Source organism: Thunnus maccoyii, chromosome 21 (assembly GCF_910596095.1).
Source record: "Thunnus maccoyii chromosome 21, fThuMac1.1, whole genome shotgun sequence".
Classification (NCBI taxonomy): domain Eukaryota; kingdom Metazoa; phylum Chordata; class Actinopteri; order Scombriformes; family Scombridae; genus Thunnus; species Thunnus maccoyii.
In genome coordinates this window covers 9,414,827-9,442,270 of record NC_056553.1, presented here as the reverse complement: position 1 = coordinate 9,442,270, position 27,444 = coordinate 9,414,827, and the positions used below count along the sequence as shown (strand labels likewise).

At 40.5% G+C, this 27,444-nt stretch overlaps 2 long non-coding RNA genes across 3 annotated transcripts; both read left to right on the top strand.

Annotated features, from left to right (window-relative positions):
* The first annotated feature begins 221 nt into the window (after positions 1 to 221).
* LOC121888298 lies at positions 222 to 7,066 on the top strand. 2 transcript variants are annotated; one of them, XR_006093190.1, is made up of 2 exons: positions 222 to 890; positions 6,203 to 7,066. It is a non-coding gene; the product is annotated as an uncharacterized LOC121888298 (long non-coding RNA). The 2 variants fall into 2 exon arrangements; XR_006093189.1 differs by lacking the exon at positions 222 to 890 and adding an exon at positions 1,747 to 2,658.
* Positions 7,067 to 23,521: 16,455 nt separating this feature from the next.
* LOC121888236 lies at positions 23,522 to 25,692 on the top strand. Its single transcript, XR_006093167.1, has 2 exons — positions 23,522 to 24,701; positions 24,806 to 25,692. It is a non-coding gene; the product is annotated as an uncharacterized LOC121888236 (long non-coding RNA).
* Positions 25,693 to 27,444: the final 1,752 nt, after the last annotated feature.

Genomic DNA, 27,444 nt, shown 5'->3' with positions numbered 1-27,444 from the left:
TATGTTAAGAGGCTACAGCCAAATTATCCAGACAGCTCCGCTCCTGTTAGGTATCGAAATTTGGTACCAACTGAGTAGAATATTTTTGATACAAGGTAGTATTGAAGCAATTTGGTTGGTGCCATAAAAGTATTGAAGTTCAGTTCCCAGCCCTACTGTTGTAATACAGTGGCTGCTGTCAGTTACACCACAAACCTCACAGATCTTACTGGTTAGTTGCATTACTGTCCTGTGATGAGCTATCACATTTGACATCGTTAGCATTTCAATAAAATGAATTATGTAACAGAAATGTTCAAAAATTGGATCCTTCATAAATCTTAAATGCAATTCGCTCACACATTCCCACAAATCTTCATTTTCAAAATAGTTTAAGTTAATAAGAGACTCTGAGAGTCGGATAAATGAAAGAAGCACAAGAACGCAGTTTTTGGCTTGGAAATGGACGACCCTGTTCAACTTGTTAGTTTGCATGTACCTTGGATTAAGCATGTTTGAGCAGCTTTCTCCTGCTCTTCTGTTGATTAGGGTGACTGACTTTCATGACTCAGATGTAATCATGTATTTTACTGTTACTGTAATTACGTGTCAGACTTTCGTAAAGGTCTGATATGTCAGCTTTGGTGCTTAATAAGAAGGAAGTAGCTCAAAAAGGATTCCTTATATCAGCCAGAGTCCGTCTTTTAAGTCATTTACAGCCAAATTTCATGGATTTTGTATGTGATTGTCATTACACAGTATTTTTAAACCTCACATGACCGACTGCAATCACACAATCGTCTTAAATCTCCTAAACATGGGAATATCTCCACCATCCATCCTAGATGACATGAATGCTGCATATGTTTATTGAGGAACACTTCATAAAACAAATAAAACTACAATACAAGGTGAGTTTGTCAGACTACCCATTGAGTCAGAATAGAGTGATTCAGACCAATGAAAGATGCACAAAACGACTTCTAACAATCTTGATAAGATCATAAATGACAATTATGAGAAAATTCTGGAAACGTGTGTTTCGAGCACACTGATGCTTAGAAAGGGAAGGTGGTGAAGTAGATTACACTGCAGAAATAATTCGGGAAGTTTTTTTTTTTTTTTGGACATTTAGTTCCTTTTTTCTCATTTTGAAACTGGAATGTTATTGTATCTGATGAGAATCCAAGCTGATCACAGCTGTTGTGCTACGTACTTACTGTGACCTCTGGACTCTCAGGGCTTTAGTGTTTGATACAGATTCAGTCTGGAGTGTCAATTTAAGAACAGTTTACACTGTTTTTCCTGCAGAAAGCTCTATCAGGTTGAATTTGGCTTCAGAAGACAGAACAAACTGTCTCGGTAGAGTGTGCATGCTTCAGTTTGAATATTGGTTGAGCTGTCACGCAGCGTTAAAATTAAATGTGGATCAGTAAGTAGATTTATGTTAGAAAACCCCAAACAACAAAACAAGCATTCATACATTGTTCATCTGCTGCAGTCTGCAGGAATACACAAGCACGGTCACATTTTCTGTTTCATTAGAGGCAGCGTAAGTGATCTGAAGAGAACGAGTGGATGAGGGGTTTCTCATCGTTTTTAAACCTCTCAAGTAGTTTCACTTTTTAAATCTCAGAGAGCTCGCTGTGTGTTGTGTTGCTCCGAAATGAGTCGCGCGAGCCAAGTTTCTGCCCGAGTTCCTGCGTTTCCAGAGGTTTCATGAAGGACGATCATTGTTTTAATTAAAGCCATTTGAGCATCGTAAGTTCTCAAGGCTGAATGCGCCTGTCTTACTCGTCTTTGTCCTCGCTCCTTCAGAGGGGGGAAAAAAAGAGAAGAACGGGTGACCATTCATTCTGGATCTGCACCTGTTGAGTGGAGCGTACGTCTTTCCCGTTTTACGTCTTGAATTTACAGCCCTCAGCTGGAGGGACGACCTTTCACTCCGCCTCTATGGGAGAGCCACAGCAGCTGTGATGACTTCACTGGCTCCTTGTGTAAAAATACATTGAGGAGAGGCTCTCTGTGCACCTTGAACCTGATAGCAGCCTGATTTGACACGGCGCTTCCATCAGCTGTTAGCTTCTATCTCATTGAACCTTTTTCAAAGAAATAAAAAAGGTTGCATTCATGTCTCCTTGTGCTTGTGTTGTGGTCTCATTTGTATCCATTCATTCGACTCAAAGAGGAGGCAGGAAGAGACCACTAAAATGCCCCCACGCTTTCAGATGTGTGGTCCAAGGCAACAGAAAATGGACTAATACTTTTTTTATGAGGCTAGCAGCTGTGTGAAGAGAAACATTAGCAACGCTGACTCATTACAAAGAGTAGCTGAAAAGTCCCTGCCAATTTATTTCTGTTTTGGCAGTGAAAGAAGCAATGTAGCACACTTCCACTGGATAACAGCGTGTCAGTATGAGAAGAAATCTCAGCTTTGTAAATGGATGATTTTAGGAAGTGCCCCATTACCCGGCAGCTCCTCTTGCCTGCTGGCTTTCCTCTGGAGCAGCTGTCGGTCAGCGTGTCAGTGGGTAATCTCTGAAATACAGATTGCTAATGAGCCTGGAGCTCTTGAAGAAGGCCTGGCCCTGCACTCGGCATCACACAGCGCTAAGTGATGAGGTTGCCCTGCTGCATCCGGAGGATGAGGAAGGATAGTTTGGGTCGTCTGAAGATCACGTATGTCACACAGATTCTGTCTGGCTTTGCTGACTGAGTGTGCGTGAATCTCCAGGACTCACAGAGGTGGTCTAGGTCAGACCTCTAACGCCCCTCCAGGATTATCTCTGCCGATAGTTGGCCTCGTGTTTGTCAGTGTGAGGTCAAGAGGTTTTTGGGTAATAAGCTTGTTGTCGATGAAAGATGGGTCGCAGATCATGATCGGAGAAGCCGGCCAGCCGCTGCGGGCATCGACGCTGCGGCACATTCCTCCCGGTTCACGTTACGACGGAGATGCGAGGCAGCTGGACTTCGACGAGTTTAGTAACCAGTGACTCAAAGGGGCTGACGTTGCTTTCATTCAAATAGTTAAAGGCAGCTCATTGCAGATCGCATATCCTGCCCAATCCTCCATCACCCATTACCCAATGAGGTCAAATTATTGGGGTGAAGAAATTACTTTATATACTTTAATTTACTTTAATTTGCATTAGGATGTAAATGCTGTACATCTGATCCTTGATTGGGTTTAAAGGAAAAGCGATATTCTATATTTTTATTATCGAGTCCCAATAAAAGACCAAAACCAACAAAGTGTTTGTCACTAAAATCGATCGTTCCGGATAAAGTCGTAAATCTTTAAAAATGGGTCACAAATATATGGTTTCATTTTTTGTAAAAAGGTTAAAAAAATCCTGACAGACATCACTCCAACAAGAGAATAAAGTGCTTTTGTTGGGACTATTTTCAGCTGCGGATTAAGCAGGATGGCGTATGTACAGTAGGATCGGCTCAAAATAAACTACAGTGCTCACAGTTATGGTAATGAACAGTGCAACAGTGTGGCTCACTCACTGGATAAGAAAAGGCCATATCAGGCTTTGACTACACAGATAATACTTGTTAATAGGATCAATTCATTGTTGGTTTCAGTCAAAATATAGAATATCACCAGACTTATGCTTTTAAATTTTACTTCTAAAATAAGTTGCATCCATGTGTGAACAATTAAAATAGACATAACAAAAAGGGAATGTGGTGAACAAACAAGTCAAAAATAATAATTTATAGGTTATTTCCTGCTTGGATGTTGGATGTTGGATGTTGATCCCTAGATTGTTGCCTCTAACATCAGTCTGATATCAGAGCATTAGAGCTGGCCTTTGTGGACTGCAGCCAACCAGCTCTCTGTGTGACCTATTGTAGACGAGACTATCCCTTCAAGCGCCGCTGTTATCAAGTGACTGGCCTGGTTTAATCAACATCAGATGAAATGGGTTTTCCCACAGTGAACCAAAGTCATTGTGGGAAATGTCATGCGAGCTCCCCTGCATACCTCTGTGTTTTAGCAGTTTGCTCTGCTGCTTATCATGTATAAATAGCAAAGGGCTGCATAAATGAAAGTGCAACACACACACCACCCAGGTTCAGATTTGAGTGTGTAGCGCCTGCCTGTCCGTAAGAGCAGCAGCAATACTGTAAAGGTACATGTGAGCGGATTCCATCTCTGTGTGCCAGTTTTAGCCAAGCCGCGCTCAGATACCAAACCTCCACAAATAGGGTGAGTCACGTGAGGGAGGCAGCGGGGCATGATGCCAGTTGGGTCGTGTTGGTTACAGCCTCGCCCACATTCCTTTTAATACTCTGTCAGCCCCCTGGAAATACATTTCCTGTGACACGTGGCTTCCCAGCTTTTACAGCCACTCAGCTTCCCTAGAAGTCAACCTCTGTGTGAACCATTTAATGCCCTTATAATGCACATGGGACTGTGATGGAAGCACCAAATATGTCAGCAGTAAAAAGACACATAGCAGAAGTTCCTCTGCTGTTTAACCATTTGGAGATATACTGTATGAGGCTGATTGTTTTCAGGATGTGTTGATGTATTGTTTTTCACTGAATTCCATTGATTTTTACATATTTACAAGCTCAGTTTACTCATCACGAGTAGTCATACTCAGCCTGTGAATACAATCGTATAACGTCCTCCGTGATGATGTCATGAGGGTTATCTCAGTTTGGGCTTGACTGAAATTTTCGACAGAATGCCCGCATGACAAACCGCAGGTGTGGGAGTTGAAAGACATGGGTATTTAGCGATATGTTCAGACAGACTTTGTGCAAGTTTATCTGCTTCAGTTCAGCTTCTAACTGAACTCACCAGAAACTCCAGTTCTTTCTGTTCTTTCTCTCCAGTCTCTCATCTTTTTCCTTCATGTATCTGTACGATTATGAAGTTTTCAACTCGAGCCGGAGTGTCTTTGCGTCAATTCACTCTGGCTCAGGTGAAAAAAACTTGCTTTGGATTCTGTCTGAACACACAGTAGGAGGCAGGGAGGGTTCAATGAAAGATGCTTTTGAGTTGCATTATGGGAACTGTAGGATCTAGTGTTTTTAGAGGAAGCTAGGGACTAAAAGTCAGGATATCTCAGCCTCTACTGCTTCAATGTTGATCTTTGTATTTTTCTAAATCTGTCTCTCACAAATCCACCAACTTTATGGATGATGGAGTACACCTTTAAAGGAGCAGATCTTTTTTAACTGGATTTCATGTCCCTTTGAACCCAAAAGTTGGTTCTTCTTCTCACTACAAAAGACTGATCGCTGCAGTTAACAATAAACAAGGTTATTTTGTGACAAGCATATAGAAAACTCTCGCAGTAATATGAGCAGCTGATAAAAATAAAAATAATTAGCCTTTTGCTGATGTCACCCTCCTACCATGTTTACATCTGACATTTAGTGTATCAGTTTTGATAGATGACTCTCAGGCTTGATATTAGGTTAAAATATGGGCGTGTGTGTGTGTGTGACGTATGTCTAGATTAATTATGGAAGACCCCTTCATGCAAAAATAGCTCATTAATGTGTAAAACATCCTGACAGGACATGTAATGAATTAGTTTTTCCACTTGCAAGCAAGCAAGGTGATGTCCTCAGGTGTTTGTGTGTGTTTTTTTTTTAAACAACCTACTCAAACGTGACTCAACACCTTTACCATATGACGAGTTTTGCATACACACACTCCAGAGTGACTTTCCCCAACAGACGTACACATATAACATTAGGTGCAGCGACAGGAAGTGGAGGAGGACTTAAGCAGTCACAGAAATATTCAAGTTGAAAGCAGCACTGTCCGTTACACTATCTTTGAAATGCTTACCTTAACTTAACCTCCTCTACACAGCTGTGTGGTTTACACCCTGGATAAAGTTAATCTATGTGTCTAATTCAAGAGAAATCCTACTTTATTTGGAGCCGTCTGATCCCTCACTGTCCTTTGACTTGCTGGTTTTCAGCAAGTGTACATTGAAACTACAACCTTATTTAATAGGCGTCCTTTTGTTTATACCCTTTTCTTGCGTAAATTCATTGTTGTACTCTAAAAGGTGGGCGAATATATGTGCGTTCATCTGAATTTCATAGCAATTTTAAAACTAAACTCATAGTGAAAGGGGCGGCTCATTTGCAGAGTTGAAAGTTTTTCTTGATAACCGAAAGTTTGTTCACACACAGTCATATCACAAGTTTACCATGTCCTTTTCCCCTTTGTCTGATTTTGCAGGGGTGGTGGTGGAGAGTGTTGCAGACCCTCATGTAGTCCTATGTCTTACTGCAGCTGTTGCACTCACAGAGGACCGAAGATACTGATCTGAATGGGAAGGATGCAAAGGTGGAAGCAGTGTTGGATTCGGTTTCACTGCGTCTTAATGGAACACACACACACACACACACACACACACACACACACACACACACACACACACACACAGAGACACACACACACAGGCTGCATGGTTTTTTAATACTATCTACTTCCCCTTTCTTTGAGAGGACACAGATACACCCTGAATGGGCCCCTATGCTGCTCTACATTGTGGTTGGGAAGTACCTAGTGTTACAACTGTCATGCTGGTCTGCTTAAAGGGACAGTACTGTCTTTTTTTTAATACGCACTATTACTCCTCTCAGGTCTTTTCAGTTACAGCAACACAGTTGGATCTTTTATTTTGTAGGCTTAAATCTGAGGGAGCAATTTGTCTGTGCAGAGTTTAGGAGTCTTATTATATATATATAGCAGAATTTATTGACACTAGTGCTCTGAACTTCACATAAACTCACTTAAAAAAGAAAGTAAATGAGGTGAACCTATTGGGATTTCTTCTCATGCTCTTGTGAAAAAGAAATAGAGAAGTATTTCCAAATTCTTGCAACGTGACAAATCTATAATTGTTAGAGTCATGAGAGTAAGTTGTTTAAACACATACAGTAGAAGTGTACAGTAAGAGGAATGGAATTTGTTTTGCGTTAATCTCTAAAAAAAACATACTTTCATATACTTTGTGCACGTTTGTGTGGGCACGTTACGCTGTTGAATGTTTTGAAAATGCGGCACACTTGTCTGAATAAAAATTTTTTCAGTCTGGCAGATATTTATGAAGCTGTGTGTTTTTCTTAGTGTCCAACGAGCGAGTGAAGTGTGCTCATTACTCTGAAGCCAGTCACTGGTGTTCTGCATCACTGCCTCCTGTTTACAGCTGCAGAGAGTGAAAGCGTTTAATCTATGTATGAGCTCCTCACACTTTTCACAGGGGTCATTTACACACACATAAGACATTGTATCTGTACTATTACAAAATCCTAACCACAAACAGAGGTATCGCTTTAAGAATTCAGTGTTGTCCTGCAGTTTTCTAACCTGACTCACAGCTGATTTGGCTCAGTTAAGTCTATTTGAATTACTCACTTGGACCTGTAAAACCTTCATAGTTTTGGCAATTGTTGCTACAACCAATAACGGTTTACTTACCAGAGAAATAGCTGAGGAGGGCAGCAATATTGGTGAAAAGAAACACAAGCGGTCAGGTGATCGGTTTTAAACCAACCTCTGGGTAAAAGGACGGGTTACGCTCAAAAAGAACTAGTTTGTCCGACCACGTTGGAAGACAAAGGTGTTTTATAGCCGTTTAAAGCGTTGATCATCATGATGAGAGACGTGATTACCGTTAAAGTGTGTGGATAACCACACATTTCCAGACGGTTTCTCCTCGAAGGCATTCATGGTGTGTGCACTCGTTTGTACACACGTAAAGTGCCAAAAATAGTTACGTGAACTTGAGACAAAAGTTCAAAGTCTGATTAGTTTCCCACCTCTGCACACCTGGCCAATAGTTGCGTGAAGTGGGCGCGAATGTCAAATTATCGGTTTCGGAAAGTTATAAAAAAAATTGTTGGACACTCACCTACACTTCTGACATCTGAAAGGTGTGGGAACAGAGGGTTTCTGAAGCTGTTCGACCATCTGGCAAGCACTTCTATCGAAGCGCAGGGCTCCAGGCATAAAACCGTACACCATCTCCTCTTCACACTGTCTGTGTACAGACTTGGGCAAGTAAAACTCCTTGCAGGATTGTTCACCCACTCATGTAGTTGACGAAAGCAGGAAAAGCCGCATGTCATTGTGAAACCTTTTAAGAATGGCTACAATTTTACAGCACAAGTGTTTTATTCTTCCTGCCTGCTTGTTATTTTTGTCTTTTATAGATGCTTCTTAAAAGAGGCAGAAGAGGAAGTGACAGACTAACATGTTCAATTTCAAACATTGAATTTGCAGTGCACTGCATTGTGCCAAATTTTGAGAAGCACCGGATCCTTGAGACAATTTTTTGGTTCTTGGGAGGTTTGCAGGTGCACACGCAAAATTATAAAGATAGTATGAGAACCGCACAGCAGGCCATAGACAGTTTATAGTTTCAGTGTGTCTGTGTTGGTTTTCAGACTATATCCGCGCCTTTTATTTTGAATATAAAACAAAGGCGAATGGTAAAATCATGTCCCAAACTGTTTAGTTTACAGACAGCGTAGTTGACTCGCTGTACTTGACACACAGTAGTTGCTCACACAGTTTGTTTGTGCAATGAAGCATTACTACCAACATTACGAGTGCTCTCATTTTAAGTTTTACCTCCAAATAAGGTGATAGATAATCTGGATAAATTGTTGACTTGTTTACAACCTGCCTGACTGCTCTCGAAATCTTTCCCCATCGGACTTGTGACAAAAGTGAGACCCAAGTTGTATAAACCTGTTAAATTCTAGATTAACGTACACAGTATAGTATACTAGCAGCAGCTGAAGCAGGTGGAGGGGGGAGTGCCTTGCTCAGGGGAAATTTAGTAAAGACATTTTCAGTTCAGTGTCCAGGTTTGACCACTTCTGTTTCCAAGCAGAAATCTTTGGATGTGGTCAGCTGTGTGGTTAGTCATGCTTGCTGGATTAGATGTCCTTCCGGCCACAGACCAGTCCTATGACCCCGAATGTCTGTCTGTCGCTGACTCTCAGACTTAGTGATGAAGTCACACCATTGGTCAGCCAGTCCAGTGTTGGAGTTTCCCCATTTTACGTTGCTCTTTTAAAATGAATCGGCGTGAACCGCAAGCGCAGCCCCGAAATTAGTTTTAAAAACACACATTTACCGACCAAAGCGTCTCACACAGAGGCTCCAACACTGACAGGAGCACCAACCCTTCGATACATAGTGACACAACGGATCCATTTTACCAGCCCGCACAGTGGCTAGCAGCTAGTTAGCATGTCTGGCATCGTTAGCATAGCCATGCCATGCAATGTGTAGCCCATAGACTGTATAAAAATAAGGTGTAGCTGCAGGTGACAGGTGTGTTTACAGTGTTTGTGTGCTCTGCCAAGACGTCACGGCGAGGATATAAAGTCACACAGCTGACTCACTGTTAGCCTAGCATGCTAATCCAATGTAAACATATGAATGAGACCATGTTTACAGACATCCACAGATAGAAATAGATGAAAGAGCAGCAGGAGTTAACATAATTAGAATAATCCTAATTAAAATTAAAATAAGTTCTCTTTCAAGTATTGTTTTTGCAACTGCATTTATACCCTTTTTTGACTCAAACATTTGTGATATGCTACTTCAGTACACTTTAAGAACAAATATCACTGGGACCACTACAGAAAATCAACATTTAATATCCAGGAATTCACATTATAGACACTAACACTGAACATCCCCGGAACAAATTGGTCACAATTTCAATCAATGGCCATAGACAGCTCAACCATATACTGGGTTATGACTTATAGTCTTGTTTTTATGTCCCTTTTACAAAAACTCTTTTTATAACTTGCACCCTCCTCACATTCAAACCTCCCCTGTTTCAGCTTTCACTTTGCTCATCCTGAGCAGTTTTTCTCATACTGTTACAAGTAATTACTACCGCAAACTATGTCAAGTCAAGCTGTCTGATTTTCTCTTTCACTTGCTTTCATGTAAAACCAGAGGTTGGATCTGGAAGAGAGACAGCGGTTTAGACAAACACAAACCTCATTAAAATAAACCACCATCGACTCCCACTCCCCCGTTTCTGCGAGGTACAGGAATGTGCTGTCGTGCTTCACATCTCACACAGAATTGCTACAGGACTTCAGGTAATGAATTAACCGGGGATGCCCACCCAGCAAACAGGAAACAAAGAAAACTGCACTCCTGGGCAGACTGACTCCCAAACTGGTTAAGGATGACTGAGTTTCCCACCACCGTGCCACCTCTTCATACAGGAGGGTTTAACACACACACTTGGTGTACAGCAGCATGTGTACACACAACCAGGGGTATACATCAGAGGGGTTTTTATGACCCTGGACGTCTGCATAAACTAGAAAGAGAAAAAAACTTTCCATGGTGTTCATTACATCTTTTTTACTATCTATCATACACAATCGCTGAGAGATATAACACTTCAAAAATCCCCCTCCTGAAGTTTGCAATGAGCTCATCATGTAGCTCCCAAACTGTAGTTCAATATAAGATCTGAGGAAACAAAATACTTTTAGCTGTACAACAAATACATGATGAGTACCTGTGCTGTCCTCTCATGTGTTAACAATGTGCTGCGATGCTTTACAGCCCAGTAAACCTCTTCAGATGTCAGTTTAACCAAGCTTGACGCGCCATTGGATTTTTTTTTACTTGGGTCATGAAAGGGAGCAAGGTCAACTGAAAGACAAGGACGCAGAAGGTAAATGCATGAGAAACAATGTAAAATACTTGTTTTATGTTCTAGTAAAAATGTAAACATTTACACCATTTAAACATCAACTAGATGCTTGTTTTGTGTGTATTATAGCTTTTTTTTAATAGAGATATTTCATTTTAAGTCAGTTTCTAAGTTTTATTGTTTATTTTTATGATTAGAAAGTTTGCGTCTGTCCACCATACAGGGATCATATTGTAAATACAAGAAGTATTGATTCAGTTAGTCTAGTTTGTGATTGTGAACCACCGTCACCCGTTGCATAATGTCTGTGGGTTATGACCCTGTTTCAAGTGAATATTTTTGAGTGCCGAGGAGGTAAAATTATTCAGTAGGGATGGGTGATACCAAGCTTTTTAAATTCAATACGATACTGATACTTCTTGTTACAATTTTAACAATATCGATGCCAAAACTGATAGTGCTCATTTCTAAAATGACTTAATTACTCGTGTTGCTGCTGCGTGGCACTTTCTTCTCACAAATAGTGCATATTGCTGTGTTTTTATCTACAGGTGAAATGTAGTGTCACACTACACTACGTTTCCTGTTTGTATTTTGTTTCCTGACATACTGTATCCAGAAACTACTGGTGCAGATTTCTAAAAATAAACCAAAAACATAGTTGCTGTCTTCCTGATGTGATGTCTATTTAAGTACCCCCTTAAAAAAAACATTTTATTCATTCATTGTTTGTTCTTAATGTTTAATTATCCACACTTTAGAGCTTATTTTGTAATATTTATTAATGTCAGACAACAAATGCCTGTTGAATTGTTGACTGTGAGAACATCGAGGATGACGATGGAAATAAGTCCAGATTTTATTGTTCTGTCCTCCTGACAAGGTCCTATATGTTGTATTTTATAAAATGTTATAAAATGAGAAACCTAAATCCAAAATAAGTGTGAATGTTCCAGAAAATTCAGTTTCAATCTCAGTTTCTCAGTTTAAATCAAATTACTAACCAGCTCATAGATTTGTCATGGAAATAGGTATTAAAATGGATAACTAGTCTGCATTATTGTAAATTCTTTCACCTATCATCATCATCATCATCTGGAACTTTTTAGTTTAGGAGAGTGTCCCGACTGTCTGACCTTGTCGTCAGTTGTCCAGCCTCAGTTCACGCCCTCTGCCTTTTGATGTGGCTGCTCTGTTTGTTCACCAGCGCCAGCGGTCTGCTCTCTCCCATTCAACAATCTGCCACTTGCTAAATCCCTCACTCTGCCCCGGGCAGCATTGTTTGCGTTTTACACCAGGAGGTGAGAAACATGCGGTCTCATTCACACCTCACACGCCTCAGCCCTGGCTGTGGAGTACATTTAGCAGAATTCAGGTGTGACTACTCACCTGCATTCACATTCAGCGTGGGCCCCATCAGACACCCGCTTGTGTCGTCACAGCTAAGAGTACTAGCTGAAACCTGAAACCTGCAGCTCCCAGTGTGTGCTTCTCATGTTATTATTTAAGACTTTACCATTGCTGATTGCATTTGAGTCACAAGGCAAAGCATCTGCTTGTCTAAAAGTGAAATCAGACTTTGAACTTTCCCATTTGAAGTTTGAGTTTTTCATTTTCAGATTCCTCAAGGACCTCTCTGTCATCTTGAGATTAGAGAAAACTTGTAACTTGTTTCCCAAATTCTAACTTTGTTTTTTTAAACAAAATAAAGATGTCAACTAGGAATGACACATCTTCTTGCTTGTTTTGTGCATTGCGAGAAAAATATGTATTATATTTCATTTCATGTGAGAGTATAAAATGGTGGTTAGCACAAAAAAGGGGTTCACACACCCACATCAACTCGATTTTCCTTTTATTTAGTTTTCTCCATCAAACTTGAGCACAGGGGAGAAAATGCAACAATGCAGACGTTTTGAAAGTTGAACCCAGTCCTCCCTTTTATTGGTTTTAGCACGATATTTTTTACTTCTACAATATAAAATAGTGGGAAATAAGTTTAACACAGACCATCTTGTTGATAAAAGTAACTGTCAGTTTAGGTGAAGTATCATAAAAACAATGAGCGAGGAAATTTCTCTAAACAATTCGCAACTTGGGAAATGGATCTTTATTGTGCAGCCAACAGAATATTTTTATTCCAGCTGGATAAAAAGTCTCAAGGAATCTGGAAATGTCTTCAAAACAGAAAGTGTTGTCAAACAGTCTGCTGGGTTTTTCCAAGTTTAGTATTTATCTTTGAGAAAACAGATGCTCTGTAACGCAAATGTATTAATTGTAAAACCAATGACACATGAGAAGCACAAACTACCTGAAACTGAAATTCAGTGACTGATGATGCATAAACCCAGTTTGAAAATGATTCAGGTGATAGTAAAAACGGTCATGGTCACAGCTTTGAGGGTGGTACAATGATTAAGTGTTTTTAGAGTCTGAAGGGTGAGATTAAAAGAATATTTGTTCGCAAGAAAGTTTCTAGAGTCTCCTCTGAAGCTGTGAGACAAAAACTTTATGAATCATCAGTAACAGAAACTTCTGAAGATATGAAGAGTTTACATTCAAGCCCTGTTTAGTTACTCATTGATATGTATCCCAGACTGCAGTCCACAATCTAACTGATTGTATAACTGACTGAAATAATTCAATATTTACATTTTTAAAACATTTGTTTGCTTCGTCACAATGAGCTGCAGAATAATGAACACGGCAAATAGAAATAGTGAACTCATGCTGCAGTGGTTCAACAACCCATTGATAAGGCATAACAGCAGAACCTGAAGAGGAAACCATGGGAGTATCAAGTTCCTCTTGTCTTGACAACTTGCACCAGCACCATAAATGGAAGGAGATTCATTCACAAATTTGCACTCTGTGAACCCTTGACAGCACCCAGAGGCACCTCTGAAGCTGAGACCTGTGAATGACTTGCAGCTCGCTACAGCAAAATGCAACAGATCAAAAGTTGTGTGCATTAAAAAGACTGAGGCAAAACAAAGCATTATCTTATCATATGTTTGCAGAATATCAGTTGGAATGCAAATATACTTCATGCATGTGTCGTGAAGTGTTCACTTTAAAGTGCTTTTTGCATGCACCACTGCAAAATTTTAGCTTTTGATCTATTGCACAGTAAATGTAAAGAGAAAGCGTGTCCCAGTATGCACCAGTATTTTACATTATGTTGCTCCATAGATCAACTTTCAAATAAAAATGCCAGAGGGTGAAAAGGTTTATTTACAAATGGTATTAAGGTCAGTAGTATAGCTTGCTCTGACTCTATACAGCAGCTTTTCTACTACTAAAGGTCACTGAGGGTGGGGTGGGTTAAAAATAGAAGACCCCCATTAGGCATTAGTATGTCTTCATCAGCAAATCTTCAATTAAAATAGCTGCTCAGACCGCCGGTCATTTAATCCCTTTATCTTAAGCATCTGGTCCATGTTGACTACACTTATGTGCATATATGTGTGTGTGTGTCTACACATGTACGCATGTGTGGATGTACACGTGTGCCTTTATGTTTGTATGTGACTGCATCTTGTTATCTCCTCATCTAGTAATATTATACAACCGCCCCCACTACAGACTATCTCATTTATCTTCTTTTTCCATATTGCACAGATCTTAGATACTTCCCATAATTCCCCGAAGCAGAGTCTGCAGATTTAAAAAAAAAAAAAAAAAAAAAAAAGTGCCCAGACATGCTGCAGGTGAGCAGCTAACCCTGCGTTCCCAGGCTCGGTGTAAAAAATAGTCAGACAGAGCTGTGGGAGGTCTCTGAGTGCCTGTAACTTGGCAGGAGTGTGTTCAAAAGTATGCCCTCTCCTGAGTCAAACACCGGCGCAGGCTGCTACTTGCTCCTGTCCAACTGATCTGCCCACCCACACATGGGAAAGCACTTTCCAGGAATCATGCTCCACCGGTCTCCATGCCCAGCCAGGCACTTTTATTTCATTTAAACCCATCACTTTGTTTGGGTTAAAAAGATTTCTTAAAATAACATTCTTTACCGTAAGGCACAGTAAAAGGCTATAAAGTTCCAACGTAAATTTACACAGCAGTCTTTAATCAAAGGCTTGGCTCAAAGTCACAAATAATGATGATACAACCGAAAGTGATCTTAGTGCCGCTAGCGCACCCCTATTCTATTGAACAAGCCACAGTATATAGAGCTGTCACACATTGTATAGACTTAAATCGCTCTGCGTTTCCAATGCGCTATATCAAAAGGCTGCGTTAGTGAGTCCTCCTCATTCCTGGCGTTGAAATATAGGCTCTGTCACGGCCCTGACTGCTGAGCTTTTCACTTAGGTTGCATTTCAGTGTGGAAGTATGACGGAATAGTAATTGGAATTTATCCCAGAACGCTGTCAGTCAGAGCCATATGAACAGCTATCAAACATTTATAGAAAGACTTTCCAGCAGACTCCTGACATTTATAACGTGGAGTTTCTGTGTAAATCCATCAGTGTATGCTTTTGTAAGAGCAATCAGGCAGAGTGGATAAAGCACCGACGTGATATGCATGATGATACATTGAGTTATAACAATCCTGCACTCATTCATTCAAGTAATTGCATCATTAATGACAAAGAGGTGATAGTAAACGAATCCAAAATTGCCTGTCCAATCTGATGTAGACAGTTTTAGTTTCTGTCTATCATCATCCAGACTGCACATTAAACTAAGGAATATTGAGTCATATACAGCAGCTTTAACAGCTACTATATGTTGATCTCGCAAGATTTGTGCTACATTTTAGCATAACTGAAATGATCATAACTTATTCGTAGGCGCAGACAGAAAGTTGGAAAGGAACAGCTCAACATTTTGCTAAATACACTTATTCACTTTCTTGCCGAGAGTTAGACGAGAAGACTGATACTACTCTCATGTCTGTGCAGTAAATATAAAACTAGAGCCAGAAGGCGATTAGCTTAGCTTAGCACAAACACTGGAAACAGCTAGCTGTGGTTCTGCAGGGAGTTACATACTTATACCTGTTTTTTGGCAACTAACAGCTGGGCACAGCGACTTTATAGAGTCTCGTTATCGTGTTTAACATTTCTGTTAATGTACGGTTTAAACAAACAAGACAACACGTGTTCATTTGTGAGTTTTAGAGGTGGTTGTAAACAAATTTATGAGCTTTGGAGAAGGCCAGGCTAGCTGTTTCCCTCTGTATCCAGATTTTATGCTAAGCTAAGCTAATCCTCTCCTGGCTCTAGCTAAATACTTTGCATACAGACATGAGAGTGGTGTTGATCTTCTCATCTAACTCTTGGGAAGAAAGTGAGTAAGCATATTTCCCAAAATGTCAAACTGCTTCTTTAAGATGTAATTGATCTTAATATGGAGGGAAAATTAGCTTTCTAACTGACAGCTTGACTGATCTCAAAACTTGACAGGAATTTTTTCATTTATTTCTCTTCAGACAATCGTATTTCTTGTCTCTGTATATTAAAGTGGCATCAAAAAGCTTCAGGATAACTTAACATTTTCAACCCAGGTCCATTTACGTCTTTGCTTTGACTATAAATGTGATCAAGCTGCCTTTAAAGGGGCTTTACATTCAGTCTGAACACACTTTTAGTTAAGTTGCATACTTACCTGAAAATGTAAATGTTCTGTCAAAATTTTATCATAAATGTAATATTGTTTGACCTGCAGGTTTTATTTAATCACTAAAAATGATATTTTTTTGTATTTTTACTATATTGAAGTCAGTAAACTAAAAAACAAACTAGTTAACATGTCATGCTACTGTTTTATGACACTTGCATTTTCCATTCCTTGGTTGTGTTTGTCAAGTCTTATTACATGTATTTTTTTGTCTAGCGTGACTTTGTTTGACAAGATATCAACTGTCAACTGTCCACATTAAACTTATCATAAAGAAAGTCACTTCACACTTTCTGTCATAAAAGAAAAAAAAAAAAACCCTCACAAGGTATTTTTGCATTCCAGAGAAAATGCTATGTCTGTGGAAAATGAACAGCCATATAGGTATTGAAAAATTCAGTTTTGCTTAATCTATTTTATTCAGCGTCTTCACTCTGAGTCATGGTTAGGGGAAGTCTCTTTATGCACATGTACTGGTTGTGAACACTCACGCTGCTTTTATGTGCTGCCACTTAGAAATCATGCTGTCTGCTTTGGGGGCCTCCCCTGGTCACTCTGGCTTTCAGTTCCGTTCACACAAAGTGTGTGTCTACTCACAACTGTATGTGAGTACATTGCACCATTAGCCTCAATGAACTTGGTGTATTGTTCCTCCAGTGAGAAAAAAAAGAAGACTCTTCTGTTGAATAACGCAGCAGTGTAAATACCAGAAATGTACATTCAAATGTCAACTGGTATCTCCTCAAAAGCCACGAAATATTTAAATATTGTGTTGTTGCAGTAATTAACATAAGAAGTAGCAGCTGATTCGAGAGAATGTTTGTGTACCGAAAGTGATTCACTCGTCCTCAGCTCCTTCCACACATGACAGCAGGGAGCCGACAAGTGAATTACCTTAGCGTTTACACAGATGCTGACATTTAGACAGGGCCATGAGAAAGGGGAAAGACAGACTGATCAGGTTGCAGCGGTGAATCATTTTGTCCGCCTGAAATTCTCTGTGTTTATGGTAGAGTGTGTTTTTATGGCTAACACAGCCGCACGGGAGAGGATGGGACAATCTCGCTTTTCTTGTTTACCTGCCGCGTTTGTGTTAGCGGGTGTCACTGTTGCTCTTTGCCCCCCCCCCCCACCCACCTCTCCCGGGTCTCTCCCTGGGAATGGGTCAGCCGGTAAGAGTGTGTGAATGTTGGTTAAGCAAACTAACATCACTCAGAGCGGCCTGCTGACACCACTTTCACATCTGATTGGATCTGAAAAACTAGAAAAACAACAGACTATCTCATACTGGGGGTTTTTTGACAAAAAGCATGCAAACTACCACTTATCTTTATTACTTAGAGATATCACAGATTCAAGCTTTAACATTTAAATTGCGCAAGAGTGAAGGAACTTGCATCACAAACTTTTTACTAGGAAGCCGGCATGCATATTCTGAATTGGTGGTAAACCACTACTTAGTGCAACTTCATATATGTGTATAGTCAATGGAGGCCGAGTTTTGCACGTATTTTTTTTCGCCGCAGTCCTCACATGTTTTGTCACACCACTGAGACTTCTAGGAATGATGGTTGTCACATCTTTCACAGAATGTAGAGCAACATAGACCTAAAATAAAACGGCAGTTTCGTCTTTGCTTGAAATGATATAGCGTTTGTGTCTGTACCCAGGCTAATTAGAAGGGTAATATAATGAGCCAGAGGTTAATATACAGGATTAACCCTAATGAATTAAGGAAGGTGCATGAAATATGCATAACAAAATACACATACCAATTTATTTAAAGAACAATTTTTGGGGATATTTGTTGGAATATTTGGTGAACTCCCATGTGGGTGCAGCACTCCAGAGGGTGTCAGCATTTTGAGGCATAATTTGGGAAAAGTTGCAGCAGTAGACACCTCCCAACTCCCCAAAATTGTATTCCCCAAACCCCTTCTTCCTGTTCTCACCTCCTGTTCACTCCTGCAGTTCAAGCATCGGTTATCAGAATTGCAAATAACAAGCGGACCAGCTTCTAAATCAGAATTATTAATGACCCAGCCTTTTGAAGTTTACTCGGGGAGGATTCACTGCACAGATGAGCAGGAGATATTTGAGCTTTCTGGGCTTTGTTTTCACTTTAGGGCAGGTCGGACAACGTATTTGTGACCCTGTAACACTTTATTTAAACCCATCTATTTAGCATTTATTAGTATATTTATTAGTATTAGGCTCTGCTGTTATGCCTTATTATTTAGTATTAGTATATTTATTAGTATAGAAACATAATATAATAATAAGTTTAAAATACACTACAATGTATTTGTAGGTAAATATGAGGACATTTTATGTGTTAATTAATGTATTTGTCAGCAACTACAACCATCCTTAATTAGTGTATATAAACAGATGTAATGAATGATTGACAATATAATATAACACAGTTGTAATATGAAGTATTTATTTAGCCTGCTATATTTTTATTATATTTATTAATGAAATACTTACAATTATATTTATTATGTTTATTGATGAAGTATTTACTTTTTGTAAATATTTCTTCTTCACTCTCCATGACAACTGAGCAAGCTCCATCTGCTGATGAAGACCATGAGATATGACTGAAAGTTGCAGAAGACATCCAGTACAAGGACCTTAAGTTAAAGGGGATCTATCATGCACTTTTCCAGGTCTATATTTATATTCTGGGGCTCTGCTGAAATATCTTTGCATGATTTACAGTTTAAAAAAAACTCCTTATTTATCTTATACAATCCACAACGCTCAACCCGCAAAAAATATGCGTTAATCAACCACCCAAACCTGACCCGATCTGCAAACCACCAACTTTGTTTACTAACCGTCTTTACTAAACATCGGTAGTCTCAGCAAGTTGTGACCAGGGAGTCACTCTGTGGTCATGGAGCAGTAGAGCTGTGGCCGAGGAGCGATGTGTTGTGGCCCAGGGAGCATGATGCTGTGGCCGGAAAGAAACACGCTACAGTTTCATTGAGAAATGTGGGCTTATTACAACCTTTGGATTACCAACAGGAAAAACAAAAGCGGTAAACTATGTTCTGCTATCACTCTGGAGCTTGTTTTCTGCTCCGCTGTTGAGGAAATAATGTTGTTTTAGCTGTGTGCGCTCAGGAGTGGGCGACTTGTCATTGCAGGGGTGTTTTGTCGTGAAATGTGTAGTGGTTGACGGAGGCAGCTAGCTAGCTGTCTCATTAGCTTGAGAGCTAATATCTGCAGGGTGTTTCTAGTCAAATCGCACCATTTTTGTTGTGTTGTTATGCTGGTTGTTCGTTGATGTTAGTGGGAGAGAGGCAAGGCACTCAGGAGAACACAAAAACGTCACATCCGTTGGATTTTTGCGGAAAATCCGGCCCAGGTCCTTCACGTAGAAATCAGTCCACAGGCTGTTACAGACAACCGAGAAAGTCATGGAAGGTCTCATTTCTTAAATTCTGTTACAACCCACTCACTCATTAGCAATAAAAACAATTAATAAATGTAAATTGCTTAATAATTTCACATACAGAACTTTTAAGACACACTTGAAAATGTCCTTTTAACATTTTTTAAGTGGTTATATCCTGCTGTTAAAAGATGATGATGATAAATAGAGGGGTTAAAGTGTTCGTGACAAAAAAAAAAAAAAACCCGAAATAATCTCACGGATAAGATCTGAAGTAAGAAAACCTCAGTGCAAAAATAGTTTCTAGGGCATGAGGGTTTTGCGGGGCTTTCAGGTCACACATGCAGATTTGTCTACAGTAATTTCAGTGATACTCTACTTCCTATCTGAGTAGGCTGCTCTGATTCAGATAGCATGAAATCTACTGACAGACAATGTTGATAACAAATGAGAGATACTCTTCATCCAACATGATATCACAGGACTTCCTGATTTAATAATAATACGTGCAGCCACATTAATCCATCCATTTTATCCAATAAGGGACACTGACTTGACTTCTGCAGTCTCAGACATTGTGGAGACAACAAGAATACAAAAAGGCAGCTGCTCTCTCCACCCAATATGTTGGTAAGTGATCTGATGGGCAGAGATCTTGTGACGTTAGACATAGAAAACAGCCCTAAGTCATTCTCACACACACACACACACACACATGCACAGAAACCACAATTGCATCAAAGCTTGTAATTTTCAGCACACTGGCGTTTAGGCATCTCCCATCTAATATAGCGCCTGTTGTTCGGGATGAGTATAGTTCTGGAGAACATAGCATAGAATCATGCGCATCCACAAATGACAGCTCAGGCCGAAAAAAGGAGCCACACACTTGGCAGAGTTCACAGAGTGCAACTCCACGGCGCCTGAAATTAATTCACTTTCTTTCTTTTACTATCAAGTGATAGGATGCAGCAGCAGGAAAAGGTCAACTCAGAGGGAACATTTGATGATTCAACACTCAGCAAATGACTTCGTCCACTGTGATGACTCTGGGGGAATAACGCCCTTGACCTCATGAAGAAGCTTTTATTATTTAAACTGAATAAATCAATTATCGCCTTTGTGCTCAGTCACAGCCGCGAGACGAAATGTCTTTTTTATATGCCACCACATTCATAAATAGGCTGATTAGGACGGCTGTGGGTGTGAGGATCATGTGCTGCAGTGTGACAGACAGTGAATGGCTGGCTGTGTTAGCTCACAGAGGAGGAGACTTGGGGATGCTGTGTACATGAAGGGCCTCTGTGTCTCTGCCATGCACACAAGTATGCATCTCATTACTAGCTTTGGACTGAAATAACTCCACAGCTCAGGGTTTTGGGCTTAAGGCCACCTCAGCTGAGCCCTGACCTGCACTGTCCACAAACTTGACCCTCCAACGTCACTCGTGTTGCTCTTTTCTGTGCCGAGAAGCGTCTCCTCGGAGTTTAAGAGACGGGGCAAAGTGCACACCTGAGTGAAAACTTGTACTTATCAGCAAAAGTGGGCCCCGCCACTCTGTGACCACCGTCTGTCGGAAAGATTGCGGGGCTTTTTAGACGGTTATCTGATAACTAGACTGAATTATGAGTGAAGAAATGGGACTAAAAGACATTTACATACACACACACACACACACGCTAACCAGGGTCAGTAATTAACACGGGCTCAGGGCAAATGTGCCCTTGAAGGTTCATAAAAAGCCTGTAAAATGAGGGGGTAAAAAGCGCCCCTGATAATTAAGAGCAACCTTTTTTGCATTCCACCCTGTTCACATGACTTTGATGGGTTGTCAAATATTCATGTGAGAGTGTCACCGCTGTCCCCCGTGGGCCAGTGAGCGTGTTTCCAGGAGCTTTTGATCAGATACCAGCTGAGTATGCAGCATGAAGCAGCAGCACTCTGATTGGAGCTCTATTTACTAACCTACTGTACATATTATATATTATATATTATATCATAGTTCAGTTAAATCCCCCACCAACCCAAAAAATTGCCTTTACAAAACCTATAAAAGATATTGAAGGATATATGGATCTAATAGTACCCAGAGGCCCTGATTTTACAGAACATTTGTACCTGTATTTATGAAAATAAATGCATTTTTGTCAAAGCCAGGGCATTGCTTGACAATAAAGACATTATATAATAACAAAACCATGTCAAAATCCTTAATAAAATATTAACCGCAGTAATTTTGTGTGTCCTTAAAGGCACAGTCTGTAAAACAAACGTAAACAAGGCTGTGGCCCTGGGCTGAAGTCTGCTGTCACTTTCAAATTGATTGACACTGGTTTTTGACATTGGATTTTTAATACAAGGATCAATACCAGACAACAACTAAATATAGATATTATGCTTTTAAAGATTTTCTGACATCACGGATGTTAGTGTACACAATACTGTCCTATATCAGTATCGGAAACACAACATGAAACATGACGGCTGAGTGTGTGTATAAATGTATATCGTCGAAACATCACTGTTTGGGTTTTAACCGAATATAACTGAACTGAACCTTAAAAATTGAGGCAAAAACCAAAACAGTAAATGAAACTTTCAGCCAAAGTTCATGCAGAAATACAATCAGTCTTATCATCATCAGTCCGGGGCTCCACCTCTCGCTTATTGTCCAATATTTCACTAAGAGTTCACTAATGATCATTTGGCTGTAAAATATTTAACACACCTTCCCTGCTTTGTCTCCCCATTAATGGCTCAACAATTGACTGTTATCTTTAGGGCTCTATCCCTTTAAATCTATCTAACTATTTATCTAACTCCAAAGTCTTAATCAAATAGAGCATTTTGCATTTTCGTTTAATTTATGTCATCTTTCCCACTTTAACTTCTCTTTTTTAAATTTTATGTCATCTACTGTATGTGTTGGATTCTGACATTTGCTGTCTTTCTTCTACTGTTCAGTCTCGTTGCTTTTGGTAGCAGCTTATTGCTAAGTGGCACATTTCCTGCCAGATTTGTGGTTTTATGCATTTGAAAAAAAACCCCAACACTAATACAAGTAAAAGGTCATAACTACACTTTGTAATTGCTGATTCATCAACACATTACTGGTTTATTGTTTGGTGAAAACAACTTAAGGGGAAATCAGAATTAAACCGGAGACAGAGGTCACCATGTGTTCATTTATAAATATACATTAGTTAATGATGACAATGTTTTTGTATTTTGAGCATCTTTACAATTACCTGTTACTGCCACAGAGGGCGACAATCCACAAACGCATGCAGACTTACGCTTTAAAGGGGACGTATTATACACATTTCCAGGTCTATATTTTTATTCTGGGGCTCTACTGGAATATCGTCGCATGATTTACAATTTAAAAACTCCTTATTTATCTTATACTGGCTCTTTATGCAGCCCCTCAGTTCATCCTCTGTCTGAAACAGGTCGTTTTAGTTCCTGTCTCTTTAAGGCCCCCTTCCTGATGAGCCCACTCTGTTCTGATCGGTTAGCTTCAGGATCCGTCCTCCAGCTCTGTACATGTTCAAGCCCAAATCTGATCTAAAATATGCAAGTGGACAACGTGAACAACCTTAACAACAAAGGCTACCAATGGACGGCCGTTTGCGGGTATGTGCAAACAATCTGATGTCATCACGAGCGTTCAGAGCAGGCTGAAGCCCTGGCTTTTGACATGCAGGGAGCATTTTCACATACGTTCACCTCATGTTTTGGACTTTTGACCATGTTGAACATCCAACATTATAATATCAGTATAAAAATAATGTAAACACACAGAAAAACATGATATATCCACTTTAAACGGATGTGGTGTGCATTTTGATGTTCATAGAGTTGTAACGAGAAACACGGCTGTCACGTTTTTGCAGTGTTTTTGATGCGCCATATGCACAAATAATGGCTACAATAATACGTTCAATCATAGCAGACACGCAAATGCATGAGCGCCCATGCACAAGCCTCTGCCTCCTCAGAGTGTCCTGCTTTTACATTTCATTTGCGGGGCCATAAATCTGTCCGGGCCCCCAGCAGGAAGCGGGTTGAGCCTCTTACAAGAGAGGACGCCTCCACCGCACCGTCACCCAGTGAACCCTCTTACCTCCCATTCCAGCCCTGTGACAGAGACCCACAGCTGCTGCATGGATGTCCCCATCCCTCACTGTCAAAACATGGCACCCACCCAAAGTCCTGTTCAGTAGTAGCTACCTGGGAACGCTGCCAAGGCCTCCGCAAAGAGATACTGTATGTACAATAGTTGTAGCATTTGACACTAATCCCTCCTCAGCTGTATTATGTGTGTGTATCTGTGTGTGCTTGTACTCTGGATGTGTGTGTACCTGATGTGTACTGTAAGTGTGTGAAAGCCCCGTTTTTTTTCTCTCTCTCTCTCTCTCTCATCAATCAACTGATGCTTTGATGTCTTTCATCTTCTCCTTATAAGGAATACTGCTCTGAAAAAAAAGGGAACTGAATTGAATTGGATTTCCAATTTGCTCATTAACTAATAAGGTTTGAATGACTGCTTTTAACAGCCATCAGCAGGTGGACTGAAAGAACTAGAGGCATTTCAGTACAAAGATCACTTATTTATGGTTCCTAATCTGGATGATTTATCTTTAGGCTCACTCATTTGCAGGTCGCTCTTGACAGTTCCTAGATATGGGGGGCACCCACTCGGGTTTATTCAAAGTGCCCGACAAAGACAAACCCCTCCGGAGGCCTCAAATACTGCAGGTGTTAGAACAGCGTTGAGAGCTCATCTGGAGAACAGTTGTCACCTCAGGTTAAGACCTGGCAGCTCTTGCAAAATACATGTTCGGCTTTAGTTATTGCAAAACGGTAAGATAAGCGCCTGAGAATTGCATTTATTCCCACAAAGTCTTTCTCACATCAGAAGTTATGTGCTTTTAAGTGCTTATTTCTGCATTTGTGGTTGTCTCTCTGAAGCCTACTCTGACCCACAGTGGCAGCAGCAGGTGTGTAAAAGCGTCTCATCACCTATATTTCCCAGTATATATATATATATATATACATACACATATATATATATATGTGTGTGTGTGTGTGTGTGCGCGCATAGGTTGGGAGGACGCTGGGGCCAGAAAAAGGAGATGACCCGCGGCTTCACGTGTAACCGCTCCATGTGACGTACCTGTTATTGACACTGAGCATTCAACAGGGCTCCTGCGGGACCCTTGAACTTGAGAGGCAGTCCCTGGGAGCAACACTGGAGGGCTGAAGAGTTCAGCACAGTTAATGTTCAACCCTTTTGATCTCTGCCGAGAAGTCGCATTCCCCGAATTCCTCACCAGCATTTCCAGCGGTAGAGAGACTATGAATGGCTCTACAGAAGACAGTTAACACTCTCCCATGCTTTTCTTTTTTTTTTTTTTTTCTTTTTTTTCTTCGCACTTTGGAAAAGCACAGCAGGAATAAAGCAGAGCTCAGGGGTTGTTAAACTTTGGAGCTCACTGTCAGGAAATGCTTCAGCTAATTTGCACTTTTTGACAGTTTTGTATTGTTGTTGTATGAAACTCTTTCTTCTGAAATCCTCACTATTTCTGGCATTTACTGCAAAAATACTGAATAGGTGCTTTCTGTGACACAAGTGAGCAAAGGATAAAGTGAATCAGGGACTTAATCATTGTCAAATGTGATGAGCTCATAGTTTGTGTTTGTGTGTTTTTTTTTCTTTTTTTAGTATTTCACTTGTCCTTTCCCTTAATCTGTGTATCCACCAGATCTGGTCAAAGTGACCCACTGCATTGAACGGTAATTGAGCAATGGGTCAGGCGTGGGTGAGCGATACAGGACAGTTTTCTAAAAAAGAACAGAAACTCTTATCCTCACCTACGCAACCGTGTACCCTCCACATTTGGACATTTACTGCCTGCTGTGTGTAACTGTGCTACAGCCTCAGACATCAAAGCAGCAAACCTTTTTAATGACAATAAAGTGATCACGCCGGCGGGGGGAATGTGTTCAGTAATTTGCTTAAAATGTCTGCCATGTGGATGCCAGACATCATTCTAAGAGCGTGAGATAAAACTCAGCAGATGTTGTGGCAAAGACGACCAATTTATCGCCCATATAAATAATACGACTGCAGGCACAGTGATCTCTCTGAGTACCGCTGTAAAAAATGCTGATTGATTGTGTGAGATGTTTTCTATTGTTCGAGCGCTGGGTTTAGGGGGGTTTAGTGTGAGGGTGATTAACTAATGGAGGGACGTAATCCCAGGTAAGAGTCAGACGCTTGGACCCAGAGCACAATGAACAGCCTTCACTTAACCTCAAACAAAACGCTGAGATAGCAAACTGGGAGCCTCGAGTCACCTGGCAGACTTTAGTCTTGAGGGCCTCTTTGTGCTTAAGAGGACCAGACCGGACTGGATGGGAGGCACAGCTGGTCTGTGCGCAGGATGATGGACGATTGTGCACAGGCCAAGGTGAGCCAATGACAGTTGACTTTGACAGTGACAGTGGCGGAGAGCTGCACTTGGAATTGGTGTTGTATTTGGTTTTCATTAGTTTGACAGCTGAATGAAAACATGAGCGGATGTAGCAGCTTTCTAGCAACAAACTACGGTGGCCCCTAAAGGACAAAGCACAACAGTACAACCAGAGCAATTGAGACAAATGTGCTCCCAATACAGAAATGATGCAAATATCAAAACACATGCAAAAAGACTCAACATATTCATCATAATGAGGGAAAATGTCACACAAATGCAACAGAATTTTCTTCTTTATTGGACTAAAATGGCATTTGGCTACACAGACAGTATTTGTTAGTAGAATAAAATAATTGCTGGTTTTGGTTAGGGATGCAACTTTTTGTCTCCATACACCAATTAAACTTGTGTTCTCCTTTTCCCATATTGACCTCACTATGTGCAATCATTATTATGTAAGGTAACATGAGGCCAGGGGCTCATTGGTCGGCCTTGAGCTAATGAATGTAACTGATGCAAGAGATGCCTGAGAGACAAGAAAAGATAGGAAAGAAGGAAAAAAGGGAGAGAGCGGGAGGAAAGAGAGAGGGGCTCTGACACTCATGTGCTTGTGAAACAAACAAACAGAAGGTTGGAGAGATGCAACGGTTATCAGAACAGTTGCAATAATCAATAATCTCCTCAGCGGGACAGAGCTTAGTAGATTCATTGAGACAGAACAAAGCAGTACGAGGTCATGAAGCACTCAATCAAAGGCAACTAATTGTAGGTTAAGGCAAAAAAAATGAGTTTTAAGTTTATATTTAAAGGACTCAACAGATTGTCTGACGTCAGCAGGGAGGTTATTTCATAAGAACGGGGCCTGATAGTAAAAGCTGCTGCCTGCTGACTTCTTTTTAACTTTGGGGACACACAGGACTCCGTCATTTTGAGACCGGAGAGCTTGAGATGGAATATAAGGTTTAAGGAGATCAGACAGGTGTGATGGGGCCCATTTAGGATTTTATAAGTCAGCAGAAGCACCTTAAAATCTCATCTAACATTGATAGGAAGCCAGTGAAGGGAGGCTAGAATTGGTGCTCTTGTTTTGGTTCAGATTCTAGCTGCAGCATTTTGAACCATCAGAAGACTTTCAGTTCTAGCATGTGGCAGACCTGAAAACAGAACATTATAGTAATAAAAGTCAAATGCATTTATTAGAGTCTGTGTGTCAGCCATGGACAGGGAAGACTGCATTTTAGTGATGTTACATAAGTGGAAAAAG